Source organism: Geotrypetes seraphini, chromosome 3 (assembly GCF_902459505.1).
Source record: "Geotrypetes seraphini chromosome 3, aGeoSer1.1, whole genome shotgun sequence".
Lineage (NCBI taxonomy): Eukaryota > Metazoa > Chordata > Amphibia > Gymnophiona > Dermophiidae > Geotrypetes > Geotrypetes seraphini.
The window spans coordinates 154,176,989-154,193,431 of NC_047086.1; the positions used below are offsets into that span (position 1 = coordinate 154,176,989).

The following is a 16,443-nucleotide window of genomic DNA, read 5'->3' on the forward strand; positions in this document are numbered from 1 at the left end:
TGGTATATGGGGCAGGATGGGGGTTGACCAAGACTTAGGGCTCCTTTTATGAAGCCGCGTTAGTGGTTTTAGTGCACGCAGCTTTTTAGCGTGCGCTAAACCCGCGCTACGCTGCTAGAAATAATGCCAGCTCAATGCTGGTGTTAGCGTCTAGCACGGCCGTCAGTTTAGCGCGCGCTATTACGTGCGTTAAACAGCTAATGCGGCTTCGTAAAAGGAGCCCTTAGTCATCCTGCAGGGATAATCGAATGTTTCAGAAGACTTCCTGGATGAAACGTATACATTGTGAGTTAGACGATGTAAAAGCAAGTATAAGTGCCAAAAAGATATCTAAACTGACCAGAGAAACCACTGTAGAGACAATGTAAAGACCCCCCACACACTCCCCCAGTGATCACTGATCCCCTCACACCATCACAAATATCAGAATAAAAACGTATATACCTGTCTCCGGAACATCAGCACCTGCTATAGGAAAGCCTAGTAGAGCTGCATATAAGCAACACAGGAAAACACCTACAAATGTGAACAGTAATTGTAGTATGAATTTTTCAGAAATGCTAGCATCAACACACATACAGTAGATGTAAGATTTCAATCTATTCATCTGTGTTCTGATGGGTTTAGTCTGAATTTCTTCAAAAAACACTGACCTATCACAATGTTTACACAGAAAAATGCTTTCAAGTAAACAAAATTTTACTGAAGAACACTGGGAAATAAAATAGACCTTTATAGCCTTAGTTTCCTTAGCACACTTGCGAGATCTATAACTTCTGACTGGGTGTTCACAAACTTTTACTCCCCACTGTAGGTGTCTTAAGTAGCCTGGGGGGTGGGCTAGTGAACCATAGAGAGGAGGACCCAGACCCATAAGCCACTCTAACCAATATATTCATGGTGGAACATGTGACCCCTCCCCAAACTCCCCAAACCCTATTGCACTGTCATATAGGTGGCACCTGCAGACATAATGGCTATTAGGGTAGTAGACAGGTGGGTATAGTGGTTTCTTGGGGGGGGGGGGGAGGGAAATCACCATAACCAAAAAGGGAGTTCTGGCAAGATGTTTATGTGGCACCCTTTTTGTGAAGTTCATATCAGTGCCCTGTAAGGTGCTCCACTGCTCTGTTGCCATGTTTGGGTGGCCAGTACATCACAATGCTGGCCCCTTCCACATTCAAATGGTCTTTTTCTGGGCATTTGGGACTTAGACAAATTTATGGTTCAAAATGTGGTATAATACTGGTGGTCTGGATGCTCAATGGCGTGGAAGACCAGATAAACGATTTTTGAAATAAACATATTCTAGACATATTTTTCGAGAATGGACATTTTTCCACTACTGACTTTGGGCGTCTAGAATAGGACTTTGTTTTGATTATGCCCTTCCATGTCTTCAAGCCTGCACTCTAAGGGGTTAAATGAGTAATTGCTATGAGTTTACTGAAGATGCAATGTGTGCAAAAAGATGATTAATAATCCTAGGAAGAAGAAATCCAAGAAGAAGCAACGTTTTATTCATGCTGATTTATTGGTTTCCATATCACCCATTTTATGTGCATTTTTTAAAAAAGAAAGCTCCTGTTTTTGCTGGCATGTGTGCCCAAAGGGAATAGATTCTGAAAACTAGGCTGGGGGATGGACTGAGAAATCCGTTCTGATTTAAAGCCTCATGAGTGAGGATGCATATAAAATTATACAACATATGTGAAAGATATTGAAGAAGCAGCAGTAGATAGACTACCTGTATATGGTGTGTGCGAATGAAAGACAGTGGTACTTAGGACTAGATTTACTGAAGTACATTGCTAGAAATATAGGTTCAATTCCACAAATGGGACCTGTGGTAAATATAGCAATATTGTGTTAACAAATACTGTGAGGGCAAAACACAAAATATTATCAAATATACCTCAAAAATGTTGTCTGATCATGGCACTGAAGGACTTCCCTCTTCCAACCCAGCATGCACCAAAAAATAAAGGGAGAAAAAAGCCTCAGATTAATATAGCAGTGCAGGACAGAAGAGAAACTGCTTTCAGTACTTTCACAGGCAAAAAAACACTTCCTCACACAACAGCACAGGTTAAGAACATAAGAATTGCCGCTGCTGGGTCAGACCAGTGGTCCATCATGCCCAGCAGTCCACTCATGCGGCGGCCCTCTGGTCAAAGACCAGCGCCCTGACTGAGACTAATCCTACCAGCGTATGTCCTTGTTCAGCAGGAACTTTGTCTAACTTTGTCTTGAATCCCTTGAATCTTCCAGAGTCTATGACAGCCTCCGGAAGAGCGTTCCAGTTTTCCACCACTCTCTGTGTGAAGAAGAACTTCCTTACATTTGTACAGAATCTATCCACTTTCAACTTTAGAGAGTGCCCTCTCATTCTCCCTACCTTGGAGAGGGTGAACAACCTGTCCTTATCTACTAAGTCTATCCCCTTCAGTACCTTGAATGTTTCTATCATGTCCCCTCTCAATCTCCTCTGTTCAAGGGAGAAGAGGCCCAGTTTCTCTAATCTTTCACTGTACGGCAGCTCCTCCAACCCCTTAACCATCTTAGTCGCTCTTCTCTGGACTCTTTCAAGTAGTACTGTGTCCTTCTTCATGTACAGCGACCAGTGCTGTACGCAGTAGTCCAGGTGAGGGCGCACCATGGCCCGGTACAGCGGCATGATAACCTTCTCCGATCTGTTCATGATCCCCTTCTTTATCATTCCTAGCATTCTGTTCGCATATTGCGTGGACAGCTTCATCGACTTGTCAATCAGAACTCCCAAGTCCCTTTTCTGGGAGGTCTCTCCAAGTACTGCCCCGGACATCCTGTATTTGTGCATGAGATTTTTGCAACCAACATGCATCACTTTACACTTGTCCACATTGAACCTCATCTGCCATGTTATAGCCCATTCCTCGAGCCTGATAATGTGACGTTGTAGATCTTCGAAATCCCCCTGCATCTTCACTACTCTGAAAAAGGACAAAGCCACCCAGAAGCACGTTCAAGGACTTATCTGATAGAGATGACTTGCATTCCAACGCTGTCAGATCTCAACCATCATCCCAACAAACGACCTTGTTTCATCAACATTTCTGAAATATAGTAATATGCATTAATGTGTATTTTAGTGTTACTACTATTAATTATTTCGATAGCGCTACCAGATGTACGCAGTACTGTACAGAGTCACAAAGAAGACAGTCTCTGCTTGAAAGAGCTTACAATCTAAACAGACAAGACATACAAACCGTTAAGGGGAACGGTTAGGGTTGCCAGATTTTCCGGAATGAAAATCCAGACCCATTGCCCCAACTCCAGTCCTCCCAGTTCTGCCCAGCCCCACCCCATTCCACCCGATTCACGCTTTGTTTCTCCCCCCAACCCCACCCCTCAACCTGTTTGCTTGTTGGGAGGGCATCTGTGCATGAAATGGTGAGATGTGATGATGTCACTGATATATGGTAAAACAACAAAAATTTGAATGGTACTATATTGACAAAATACACAAATACCAAAAACCATTCACAAAAGTCAAAAAAGGAACACCGATTCCAAAACTACTTATTAAAATTTAATATAAACCTTAAATCTTATAAATATTTAGATACTCAATGATTTAAATTATTAATTAATTAATGCGGGGACAAGCCTCAGACTTAGGAGTAAATCTTCCCAGCTGGGACTCATTCAAGAGAAAAATGAATTAATCTCTTGCTTCCTTATAACATCACTAGCTAGTTCCCCATCTTCCTACCAAAATATTTATTTTATTACTTCAATTAAATAACATAACTTTTAATCTAATTTAAATTAATTTAGTTACCACTATTTAAATAATTTACTTCAGTTAAAACTTATTCTTAAATTAGAAAACTAAATTCTTTATTGCTAACATATTTAGGTATGGGATTCACATATAATTGAGAGAATTAGCATATCATTTTTTTTGAAACTCGAGACCAACTAATGTTAAAGTATCAATTTATCTATCTTCTTGCATTTCATTTTGTTTCATTCTGTTTCGAATATATCTTAATTCCTTATTTTAAATTTATCAATCCTTCATTTCGTTCAAGTTCATCAAAGTTGAAAGTGCTATAGCACTAAGGCATAGATTCTATAAAGTGCGCCTAACTTTAGGCGTGTTTTAGGCATCCATTTTAAGTGGATAATGAGTGATTTAAGGGTCTTAACAAGCGTTAATTGGAACTTAGACAGACTTAGCCGTCCTTTGAGCACAGACGTGAAATAGGCGCAGATTTAGGGAATAGTCGCATCTAAGTTTGTTGACATGGGCATGGTTAAGGATATGCACCACATAGATGCTAGTTAGTGAGTTTGAATATGGTTTTTTTTTCTTTCTTCTTTTTCCCTCCTAATAGATTTAATAAGCCACCATATCAATAGAGCACATCAATATAAACATAGTACTTTTCTGTTCAAATAGTAATATGATTTACTCATTACACCACCTTTGGCTTTACTGCTTAAAAAGAACCCCCTTTTTTCTCAACAGTGCTGCAATCAGCTCTTTCTTGAAAGCAAAGAAAGAACATGAAAAACATATCATTATTGCACACATCACTTCATTTCTCAGCGCTTAAAAAGAGAAAAACTAGATACAGACCTTAACATGCATTTTCCCTCATTGCAAAACGGAGCTCTTCAGCTACACAAAGCTGACCTCATTGTGAGATCATCAAGCTGCACCTTCAAGGTAGTATGCCACAATTAAAAGATGCACTGGGTGTTGAACTCACAACCTCTGTATGATTAGTACAGGACTTTAACCCGTAGAGCTATATCAACTTCTACTCAGGTGGATCTTAGTGCCCTTTCATATAATAGTTGACTGACCTGCATATGTATCATCTGATTAGCTACCATATCACAATCACCACAAAAAAAGCATTTCTGGCTCACCAGGTTAATGTGCCTTGTTGAACTCTGTCTATCTCAAACTTCCTGGTTCAAATCCCAACTTTCTAACAGCTTCCTATTAGCTGTCATAAGAGGGTCTAGAAGGTGGACTTTGCCATTTTTAGCAGCACATTTCTCTTTCCAGGCAAACTTATTTTCTCCTTTCCATGGCTAGGACATCCTAAGCTGTCTTGGGACGAAACATCTTTTCTGACAGAAAGATGCCATTTATGGCTCACCAGGTTAATGTGCCTTGTTGCACCTTATCCATCTTCTGAAGCTCCTTGGTTCAAATCCTACCCTCACCTTTACTCATTTGAACAGCATCTTAACAGCACTCATAAGTGGTGGACTTTGCTGTTTTTCATTAGCATTCTGCGGTTTGCAGGCACAGGTGCATCAGATACATTCATTTTCTCTCTGCTACAAGCCATTGTGGTAGGAATGGATTTCTTTCTATGCAATATCTGCACAGGGCAACAGATAGAAGAGTTTACTAAAAGTTCAGAGGGCTTGGACAGGTATTGAAGGAAGGTACATGTTTTTGAGATGTACCCTAGAAACATTCCTGTTGGTATATTCAACTTGGATGTTTGTGGTTTCATGCTTGAGGAGTGTGTGTTGGGGTGGCAGAGGGGGATTTAGGAAGAGAGAACAGGGGAAGGACAGAAAGGGAGGCAATGGTTCCCACAACAGGGGGAGGGCAGAGAGGGAGGAGATGGTGCACATGGATGGAGAAGAGGGTGAAAAAATGGAAAAGTAGACAGATTGAGAAGGAAGCAGAAAAATGTAAGAATATTTAATGGTAAAAGTTAATGCCAAAGATGGATATAGGGGCAGAAAATGATGGAGAGATAAAAAGCAACTGGATAAGAATGTCCTGGAAACAGTTAAGAACACAGACAGAAGGAAGTGCAGTCATAGCCTTGGAAAATGATTAAAAAACAACAACAATAAAATCACCAGAAAACAAAGGTTGGAAAATTGTTTTATTTTCAATTCAGTGATTGAAATGTGTCAGTTTTGAGAATTTACATCTGCTGTCTATATTTTGCACTGTTCATTGAAGAAATGTAAGTACAGTGGTACCTTGGAATCTGAACTTAATCTAGTCCAGAACCCCATTCGAGTTCCAAAATGTTTGAGTTCCAAGACAATTTTTCCCATTGAAAATAATAGAAACTGGATTAATCCGTTCCTTGATACCACAAATTCAGACAGCAAGACCGGCAAAGTCAACAAGATCAGGACCCCCACTGGCATAGGCAGCAAAAACGGGATGCTCACCAGCACAGACAGCAAGATCAGGACCTCCACCAGTGCAAACAGCAAGATTGGGACCCCTACCGGCATAGAAAGCAAAATAGGGACCCCCACTGGCACAGGCAGTAAGATTGGGACCCCTACCAGCACAGACAGCAAGATCAGGACCCCCACCAGCACAGGCAGCAAGATCGGGACCCCCACCGGCACAGACAGCAAGATCAGGATCTCCACCGGTATAGACAGCAAGATGAGGACCCCTACCGGCACAGACAGCAAGATCGGGACCCCCACCAGCACAGGCAATATGATTGGGACCCCACTAGCACAGACAGCAAGATCAGGACCTCCACTGGGGCAGACAGGAAGATTGGAACCCCACCGGCACAGGCAGCAAGATCAGGACCTCCACCGGCACAGACAGCAAGATCAGGACCCCACTGGCACAGACAGCAAGATCAGGACCTCCACCGGCACAGACAGCAAGATCAGGACCTCCACCGGCACAGACAGCAAGATCAGGACCCCCACCAGCACAGACAGCAAGATCGGCAATGGCAACTGCAAGCCCAAAGCTTCCTTCCCAGGCGGAAGCAAGAAGCTGCATAGAGGGGAAGCTTTGGGCTGAGCACTGCTTGCAGTTCGGATTCCAAAGCAGCGTTCGGATTCTGGGGAAAAAATTAAGGAAAAAGAAAACCAGTTTGGATTCCAAGGCGTTTGAGTTCTGGGGCGTTTGAATTCCAAGGTACCACCTGTATTGTTGACATGTACTGTATAGGCTATAGCACATGTGGGCAGGTGCATGAAGGAGGCAACATGTATGAACTTACAGGACTCTGCAGGCCTGTCTAAAACAGATAACAGCGGAAGAAAAGATTAGCTCTGGGCTGCAATGCTAGATAGACTGTGAGAATGATATCTGCAGATTGCAGCCTAGATCCCCTGTAGCTGACTCCCACAGAGTGGTGATGGAATGAGAGCTAAAGTAAAGCATGTACTTATCTAAAAGCCAGGCATTTGAAACTGCTCATGAGCAAAGTCCCTAGTAAGTCCAGACTATATAAGTGCATAAGCATCGCAGCAGGAGTCAACACGTCTGTTATTATACTCTTAATGCTGCATATTCATTGAGTGAAAAATCCTTCCTGTTCCTGTAAATCTTCTCATTACTCTTGAGCAACAAGCATGCATCGACAGTCCCCAGGATCAAGGGGGAATTGCCTGTTCTTGAGAGGAAAGGAAATGTGATCTCTGAACCTACAGAGGTAGATAGAAGACTGCTTAATCACTGTGGTGTCACCCACAATTGTTTGAAAGCCCCTATAGCAACCCCCCCCCCCCCCCACAAATAAACAAAGCCAAGGTCCTGTCAATTTAATATGTACAGGGAGGGAGTGACTTCTCTGAGAAGCGCTCTCCAAGGGGGTCTTTTATGAAAATTTAGTGCATGTTATCTACAACTGGACCCATTTTATTTCAGCGGGCCATCCTGCAGAGAGCATGCACTAATCTTAAATAAGAGACCCTGAAAATCAATTATAACATTTCACACAATTTTGTAAATGCCCATTTCCACAGTAAAACCAATGCTTTTCCCAGAGAAATTAACTCATCTAATCTTTCCTCTTTCTGTATATACCACATCATCCCCATTTCTTATTTAGCTCGACACAGTTTACAATAAGATATAGATTAGCCAATCTACTAATCAAATTGGGTTTTAAACAAATGATTTTGCACATACTCCTATTTAGATATGCACAAAGGTGGTGTTTGTTTGGATTGGTTTTTTTTTTTTTTTGCTTATTTCCTCACTTTTCAGATATTTTTTGATTGTTTCATACATTCATTTTAATAACATATTCTAACATGCACTAAAGCTTTTTAAAAGTGCACTAGTCAGCTTAAGTGCAGCTATATTCAGTGTGATTTAAGCAGTCATGAGAGGTTACTGCATGTTTAAATTATGCTGAGTTGTTTGATTACCAATATCACTATGAGGCTTATAATTAAAACTCTGAAACATCCAAAAACCAGTCCAAGTTGGCACTTGGACATCCTACTAGCCGGGACGTCCAAGTGCTGATAATCAAAACCGACTTTCTGGATATCCAGCAGCACTTCTAGGCCACTGTGTGTCCAGAACTCAAACGGGCATGTTGGGAGATGTGTTATGGGTGGACTTAGACCTGGATGTCCTGTAGCAATATTCAAAGCTTTCTCAGGACATCCTAGACGGAACTTAGATGCCAGCAGTTAGAGCTGTTTAGGTTATATCTAAGCGTGCCAAAGCTGCCCAAACTGACATAACCACTGGAGGGCTTAAGGCATGATCCCCCCCTTACTCCCCCAGTGGTCACCAACCCCCTCCTACCACCCAATGATGGAGGTAAAAACAGTACATTGAAGGCATGCAATCAGCTGATCGCGGTAGGGAGAGCCCCATCAACTGAGACAGTTTCGGGGATTCCTGCCGGCTCAGCTGATGGGAATTCCTCCTTCCAGGATCAGATGAACAGGCAGGGAGATTACTCTCTCCCTCTCAGGCACCAATCCCCTCCAGTACACTTTCAAACTAACCTCCCTGACATCCCTCAACATACCTGCCCATCCCACCTGACATCCCACAACACCCCCATGCATTTGGATGACAAATTGTCAGGAGGGAAGCTCACTCCCTCTTGCCTATAGGGCACATGCTTAGAATGACAGGCCTTTCCCTCCTAATGCATCTTGGGATGCAGTGGGAGGTGCACAAGTTTTTCATTGGCTCAAAACATAGAAACATGATGGCAGATAAAAGCTAAATGGCCTATCCAGTCTGCCCATCTGCAGTAACCATTATCTCTTCCTCTCTTTAAGAGATTTGATGTGCCTATCCCATGCTTTCTTGAATTCAGACACAGTCTCTGTCTCCACCACCTCTTCTGGGAGACTGTTCCACACATCTACTACCCTTTCCTTAAAAAAGTATTTCCTTAGATTGCTCCTGAGCCTATCACCTCTTAACTTCATTCTGTGCCATCTTATCCCAGAGCTTCCTTTCCAATGAGACTTGACTTATGCACATTTATGCCACGTAGATATTTAAACATCTCTATCATATCTCTCCTCTCCCACCTTTCCTCCAAATATACATATTGAGTTCTTAAATCTGTCCCTATATGCCTTATGATGAAGACCAAGCACCATTTTAGCAGCCTTCATCTGGACCGATTCCATCCTTTTTATATCTTTTTGAAGGTGTGGTCTCCAGAATTGTATACAATATTCTAAATGAGGTCTCACTAGAGTCTTATACAGAGGATTCAATACCTCCAATATCCTACTGGCCATACTTCTTCCTATGCACCCTAGCATCCTTTTAGCTTTTACTACTCAAAAGGGTCCAGAGAAGAGTGACTAAGATGGTTAAGGGGCTGGAGGAGTTGCTGTACAGCAAAAGATTAGAGAAACTGGACCTCTTCTCCCTCGAGCAGAGGAAATTGAGAGGGGACATGATCGAAACATTCAAGGTACTGAAGGGAATAGACTTAGTAGATAAGGACAGGTTGTTCACCCTCTCCAAGGTAGGGAGAACGAGAGGGCACTCTCTAAAATTGAAAGGGGATAGATTCCGTACGAACATAAGGAAGATCTTTTTCACCCAGAGAGTGGTAGAAAACTGGAACGATCTTGAGGATTCTGTTGTAGGGGAAAACACCCTCCAGGGATTCAAGACAAAGTTAGACAAGTTCCTGCTGAACCAGAACGTACGCAGGTAGAGTTAGTCTCAGTTAGGGCGCTGGTCTTTGACCAGAGGGCTGCTGCTTGAGCGGACTGCTGGGCACGATGGACCACTGGTTTGATCCAGCAGTGGCAATTCTTATGTTCTTATGTACTGTCCGCTTTTCAACTTGTTTGGCCACCTTAAGATCATCACATACAATCACACCCAAATTCCGCTCTTCTGTCGTGCACTTATGTTCTTTGCCCACTAAACTGTACTGTTCCCTCTGGTTTTTACAGCCCAAATACATGACCTTACATTTCTTAGCATTAAATTTTACCTGCAAAATTTTAGACCATTTTTCAAGCTTCACTAGGTCTTTCTTCAGGTACCTAATGGGTGTTCATTTTTGAAGCAGATGGACATCTCAAAATGGCCAAAATAAGTAAATCTGCCAAAAACATGGAAATCATGATTTTCAAAAGGCGAAATTTGGACATTTTACTCTGTAGTTTATTCAGATAGCAAAGGGATTTGTTGGCAGCATGTTTTGGGCGAGACTAGAGTGGACCCAAATTAGGATTGCTTTCAGTGATAATAGAACAGGAAGGAATGTCTAAGGTGAAAAAATAATGTTTTTATCTAGACCTATTTCAATCATGTCCTCGGTACAAAAAATTGCCCTGACTGACCACAGGAGGCATGAAGGTTTGACTCCTCCTTAATCTCCCAGTGTTTACTGATGCCCCTCTGATTGAACTCTTGATTTCACAGTTGTTACTGAGCCCCCCCCCCTTAATTGAGCTCTGGAAAATGGTCAATAATATCTTAACAGCAAGAGTGCATACTTAGGGCTCCTTTTACTAAGCTGCGCTAGCGTTTTTAGCACATGCTGCATTGCCGCGTGCGCTAACCCCGTGCTACATGCCAAAAACTAAAGCCAGCTCAATGCTGGCGTTAGCATCTAGTGCGCGTGGCAATTTAGTGTGCGCTAAGCACGCGCTAAAACCGCTAGCGCGGCTTAATAAAAGGAGCCCTTAGTTGAAAACCAAATCCAGTCCTTTATTTATTTATTTATTTTCAAAAATAATAAACTGCTTTAATCTAAGTGTACAAAATATCATACGTATACAAATTATAAACACAAACAAAACATCATAAAATACAATTGAATCAACTTAATCTTTCCAATTTCCCCTTAATACCAAAGTTTACTGAAATCCAGAATAAGCAAAACCCACTGAGTTTAGAGAAAGGCATCTACGAATGGTTGTTTTTTAATAATTTCTTAAATGACGTATGATCTTTGCATAATCTCATTGTTCCCGCAATGGAAAAGATAGATATTTTTGATTTCACATAACGAATACTATCTTTCTTTAAACTAGTTAGTAACATTCCCCCAGCAGATCTTGTGGGTTGATAAACTTCCAAGTTGATAAGCTTCTTGCGGGTTGATAAACTTCCAAGTTATGAAAACAAGTGGGAGCAATTAATCATCGTATTACCTTCAAAATTTTACTTTTATTATTCAAATCCTTTCTACTAATGAACCTGAATTTATTGATAAATTACTTACCCCTTATAGCACTTCGCGTTCTCTCTAGTCTCCTAATCAAAAGCTTATAGTAGTCCCCTCTTTGAAAGTTATTGGAACACGACGGCATGATATGATTTCAGTGATGGCACCGCAGCTTTGGAATGCCATACCTCAGCATGTAAGAGAGGAAAACGACTTGAGTCATTTTAAAAGTAATTTTAAAAGTTTTCTTTTTAAAAATGCTTTTAATCTTTAAATTATGGGGTCCTTTTATCAAGCCGCTCTAGTAGGGTTAGCGTGTCGGACATTTTCATCACGCGCTAACCCTGCGGCCAGCTAAAAATAATGCCTGCTCAATGCAGGCATTAGTGGCTAGCATGGCAGGCGGTTTAATGCGCAGTATTAGGCGCATTAAACCCCTACTGCAGCTTGATAAAAGGACCCCTATGTTTAAACTTTATATTAGTTTCCTTCTTTGATTGCACTTTTCCCTCCTTATTGTTTTTTCCATATATGGTTCTCCTCTGTACCTTAAAACACTGAATTGTAGTTCTGTTCCCTCTTACCTTGTGTATTAGTCGGTCTGTAAGTCTATTTATCTAACCCAGTATTCTAAATTTTAAATTGTATGTCTAAATATATGTTTATATTTTTATCAATTTTGTACCTCGCTTAGTAAAACTAAATAAGCAATTCATCAAACTAAAATAAAACTTTAACTTGAATACAATGTTTGATGAACAGCTTACAGTACTTTGTAACATATACGCTGGTGAATAGGTAGCCAATGTAAAGATTTTAGAACTGGAGTGATATCAGCAATCCTAGGAAAGCCCATTACCAATCTAGCAGCTGAATTCATTAAAAGCATATCTTATTTTGTGTGTGTATGTATGTGTATGATTTTGTATGTGTGTGTGTGTGTGTGTAGCATACAATAATTTTCATAATTTTTTTTTTTCTAAAACCTCAGTGGTGACTCATTTCACACATGGTGCATTTGTCCAATGATTCACCAATCTCATCATCAGTCTATTCTTTATGCTTAATTCTTAAATCTAATTTAACAATCGTACAAACTTTTAGTGATAGCAGCACTTATCATAAACATAGAACCCACAGCTAATTTGGGCCATATTTCACCAAGGGCTGCCTAAGGGTGTGGTCCTCTGCAACACAAGCACATTGGACAACAAAGATGTAATCATTCGCATAAAATGCTCACAAATGCTGTCTGTTAAATCCACTAAACGCTGCTACCTTATAGCTGACTGAATTTTGGATTGCTCAAAACTGGTGGCTGTGTAAAAGCTGTCCTATAAATGAATCACATGCTAGTCAATAAGATGTCAGACTTAAATCAAAGAGGCCCAATCTATCTCTTCCTTGAGGTCCGGTGGTGAATAAGAGTGAAGAGCCTTCTATTGAACCATTTTAAACTTCCTTCACAAGGTTGTAATTGTATATCTACCGGTTTAAAGTAAAAAATAAATTGTTGCTTCTTGTAATTTAATAACTATTCCAAATGGAGTTTGTATTTTGTCTGGTTGTGACCTTTTTCACTTTCAATAAAAATATATTCAAAAGATGGCACCTGGCTAGAGAAGAAGCATCATATTGCTGATATATGTTGGAGGATTCTAGATGAAAACAAGCTGGGTTGGGAAGGAGGGGGGATCTCAAATAGTTATTAAATTACAAGGAGAAAGGTGTTCACATCAGATTGCGGAGCTATATTTCAGAGGACTGCATATAGGCGTTCCATTTTTGTCAAAGGATAGGTGAAAGTATAATACATTGAAAAAAACTTTCAGACTCCTGAGGCAAGCCCAGATAGGGATGAAACACGATCGTGTCAAGTCTTGAGCTACAATAAAAGTAAAAGGAAATTATGGCCATTTTAGAGAGACACTAAAAAGTGGCTTCAGCATGAGGGCAAACCAAGTGCAAACACTAGATAGAAGGACACTTTTTAGGGCAGCTTAGTAAAAGGGCCCCATAGTAAATAGCTCTCTCTCCTGGAGTACTGTGTTCAATTCTGGTCGCCGTACCTCAAGAAGGACATGGAGGTACTTGAGAGTTCAAAGAAGAGCAACTAAGCTAATAAAAGGTATGGAGGACCTCTCATATACTGACAGACTGAAAAGGCTAGGGCTTTTCTCCCTGGTAAAGCGGAGACTTAGAGGAGACATGATAGAAACCTTCAAGATCATGAAGGGCATAGAAAAAATAGACAGGGACAGATTTTTCAAATTAAGGGGATCAACAAGTATAAGGGGGCACTCAGAAAAATTGAAAGGGGAGAAGTTTAGAACAAACACTAGGAAGTTCTTTTTCACACAGAGGGTGGTGGATACATGGAACACGCTACCGGAGGTTCAAAGAAGCTTTGGATAGGTACTTGGAAGACAAAGGGATTGAGGGGTACAGAGAAGAGTAGAGGTAGATTATAGGGATGGGATTAGAGGTAAGTTATAAAATTAATCAGGGATCACTGTTCAGGCACTAGGCCTGATGGGCCGCCGCGGGAGCGGACCGCTGAGCAAGATGGACCTCTGGTCTGACTCAGCGGGGGCAACTTCTTATGTTCTTAAACCACTTTATTTATTCTAATTAGTAAAACACAAGCCTGAATTGATGCAGTCCTGCAAATGCAAGAAAATAAATTCTGTTTCAGAAATATTTCCACTTGTGATAAGTACAGGTTGTGATAAGAATTGGCTGGTCTAGGCATCTTGCTTGAAGTCTACTCTACAGCAAATTAAGCATCATCAAGGCCTAAGGGAAGATAATGCAGTTGTAGATTCATGGTTGAATAGTTCAAATGAAGCTCATTATAATCCTCACACTATGTAGCATTTTAATGAATTGAAGACTAACTAGGAGTTATGACAATGCAGGCATTCAATTGAGACTTAGTAAAGAATTAATGTCTGTTTTTCAGGTTCTTGTTTCTTGTTCCTGTTGGCATAAAACTAATCATGACTGACATGAGAAATCTGAAAATATATAGAAACATTTATTTGTGAATGCAATTCTATGTATGAAAAATTAAAATACAAATATGTTTTCATAGAATACACTACAGGACAAATTATAACATTAAAAGAAAGAAAATATGCATTAAGGCTCATTCCTAAAATGTACTCTAATTGAGTAAACCAAAAAAACTCTGTGGAGTGACGATGTTCCTAAATGGACTTTATTTGAAAGTATCAAAGTTCCAAAGGTACACTAAAATCATCCACATAAAATAATTCCATCCACATAAAAGTAAATCATCCACATAAGAGCCTTAAAGGACCTAGTCCGCTAGGGATACAGGACCCAACACGGTCCGCGTTTCGACAAAAAGTCTTCTTCAGGGGTCCTATAAATAATGAGGGGTACAATAAGAATGCATGTAAGTTATGAATAGTAGTGGTGATAAAATGTGAAACTGTGAATGATATCTGGCATGCAAAGAGTATGAAAGATGTGTGATAAAAGGACACAGTGATGTAAATGGCACTAATAAAAATGAGTTGGTGAAAAAGGTGATAAATGTCATAAAAATGTGAAAACAGAAAATATTTGGATCTATGCAAAATGCAGAGTGGAGTGAAAAACTTAATTGCATTATAAAAATGGTGAACGTGCGAAGACCATGCTCAACAAATGATCAGTGAATACTTATGTTTAAACTAGAAAGACACAAAGGGAACTGTAAAGGACAAAAAAGGAAGAGGAATACATACCCTGGGGGTCCTATAAAGGTGTGTACGTGGGAAACTAAAATAATATTGAATTTAAAATTTCAGAAGTTAAAACCATATGTAAAACTCTATATTACTACCAAGTTTAAGATTAAACATATTAGCAAGGCCATATAGAATGTTTTTAACAAAGCTATGTAGAATATTTTAAAACCCTAAACCAGATACAGATGATAGCAAAAAGGGGGCCATGCAGTAAAAAAGAGGGGGTGAAATCTTCCAATAAAGAGGCTAAATTGAAAACCTAATTGAAAAACTAACAGGTCAAAAGCCATACAAGTTAGCATACCCAATAAGCTGTGATTAAAAGAAAAACGGTGAGGAGCCACAGAAAAGTGATAGTGGGGGATGGGCTCAGAAAAGGAACCATGCTGCACATTACTAAATGTGTATGTCAGAAAATGTCCAGATTGTGTTGGTTTTAACAAACCTGACGCCTCAGCCCCACCACTCCACCGCAATGTTAAATTCAAAGAGCGGGAGATTTACTATGGGTACCTCATCATTGGCTGTCGGGTTTTTATCATTATATTTATTTATTTTATATTTTTAATAAATTTTTTGTATGTTTTTTCCAATCATTAAACTTAGACTTTAAGAAGTTTTTAAGAAATAAATATTCAAAGACTCTTCAGTTTATGAATGTCATGATTCTAAAAGTACTTGATACTTATCTCAGCGTTAAACCCAGGGAGTCAGACCCGACATGTTTCACAGAATTGTGTTTTATCAAGGGTCTCCCTGCAAGATATTAAAAGAGAAAAGTGGTCACATACAGTTGTGTAAACCACTCCCTCCAATCTATAATTCATTAAGCAACAATAGTAGTTTAGTTCAATAGTGTACTCACCGAGGGCGCCGCTGCCATCCGACTCCACTACTTTCATGGGAAAAGATGGCGCCGGCGTCCTCGGAGTGAAATTTAAATCCTCCCTCGCTGTCATACAAAACTCCGCCCCCTGCATTCTATTGGTCCTCACAAGATTATACCGTCCCCCACTCTATCCCGATGTTTAGTCCGTGGGGTTCAACCGTGTCCAAAGAAAAAATATATCTTTGCTCAAATTCGTTAAGTTTAACAGAATCCCCCCCTCCATCCCGCCCCGTTACTTTCTTAATGACCCGCCACCTCAACTCTGTCACTGTGTGCTTGAATCTTAAACAATGCTCGACCAAAGGAGCCTGCATGATCTTGTTTACAATTCGTGATTTGTGCTCCGTTAACCTAGTTTTAATTTTTCTGCTCGTGCGAC

At 40.4% G+C, this 16,443-nt stretch overlaps 1 long non-coding RNA gene across 1 annotated transcript; it reads right to left on the reverse strand.

Moving 5' to 3' along the window:
• Nucleotides 1-448: 448 nt before the first annotated feature.
• Nucleotides 449-10,346, reverse strand: LOC117356557. The gene is made up of 3 exons (XR_004538668.1): nucleotides 10,236-10,346; nucleotides 1,916-1,956; nucleotides 449-516 (listed from the first exon to the last, which is right to left on the reverse strand). It is a non-coding gene; the product is annotated as an uncharacterized LOC117356557 (long non-coding RNA).
• Between the last annotated feature and the right edge of the window lie 6,097 nt (nucleotides 10,347-16,443).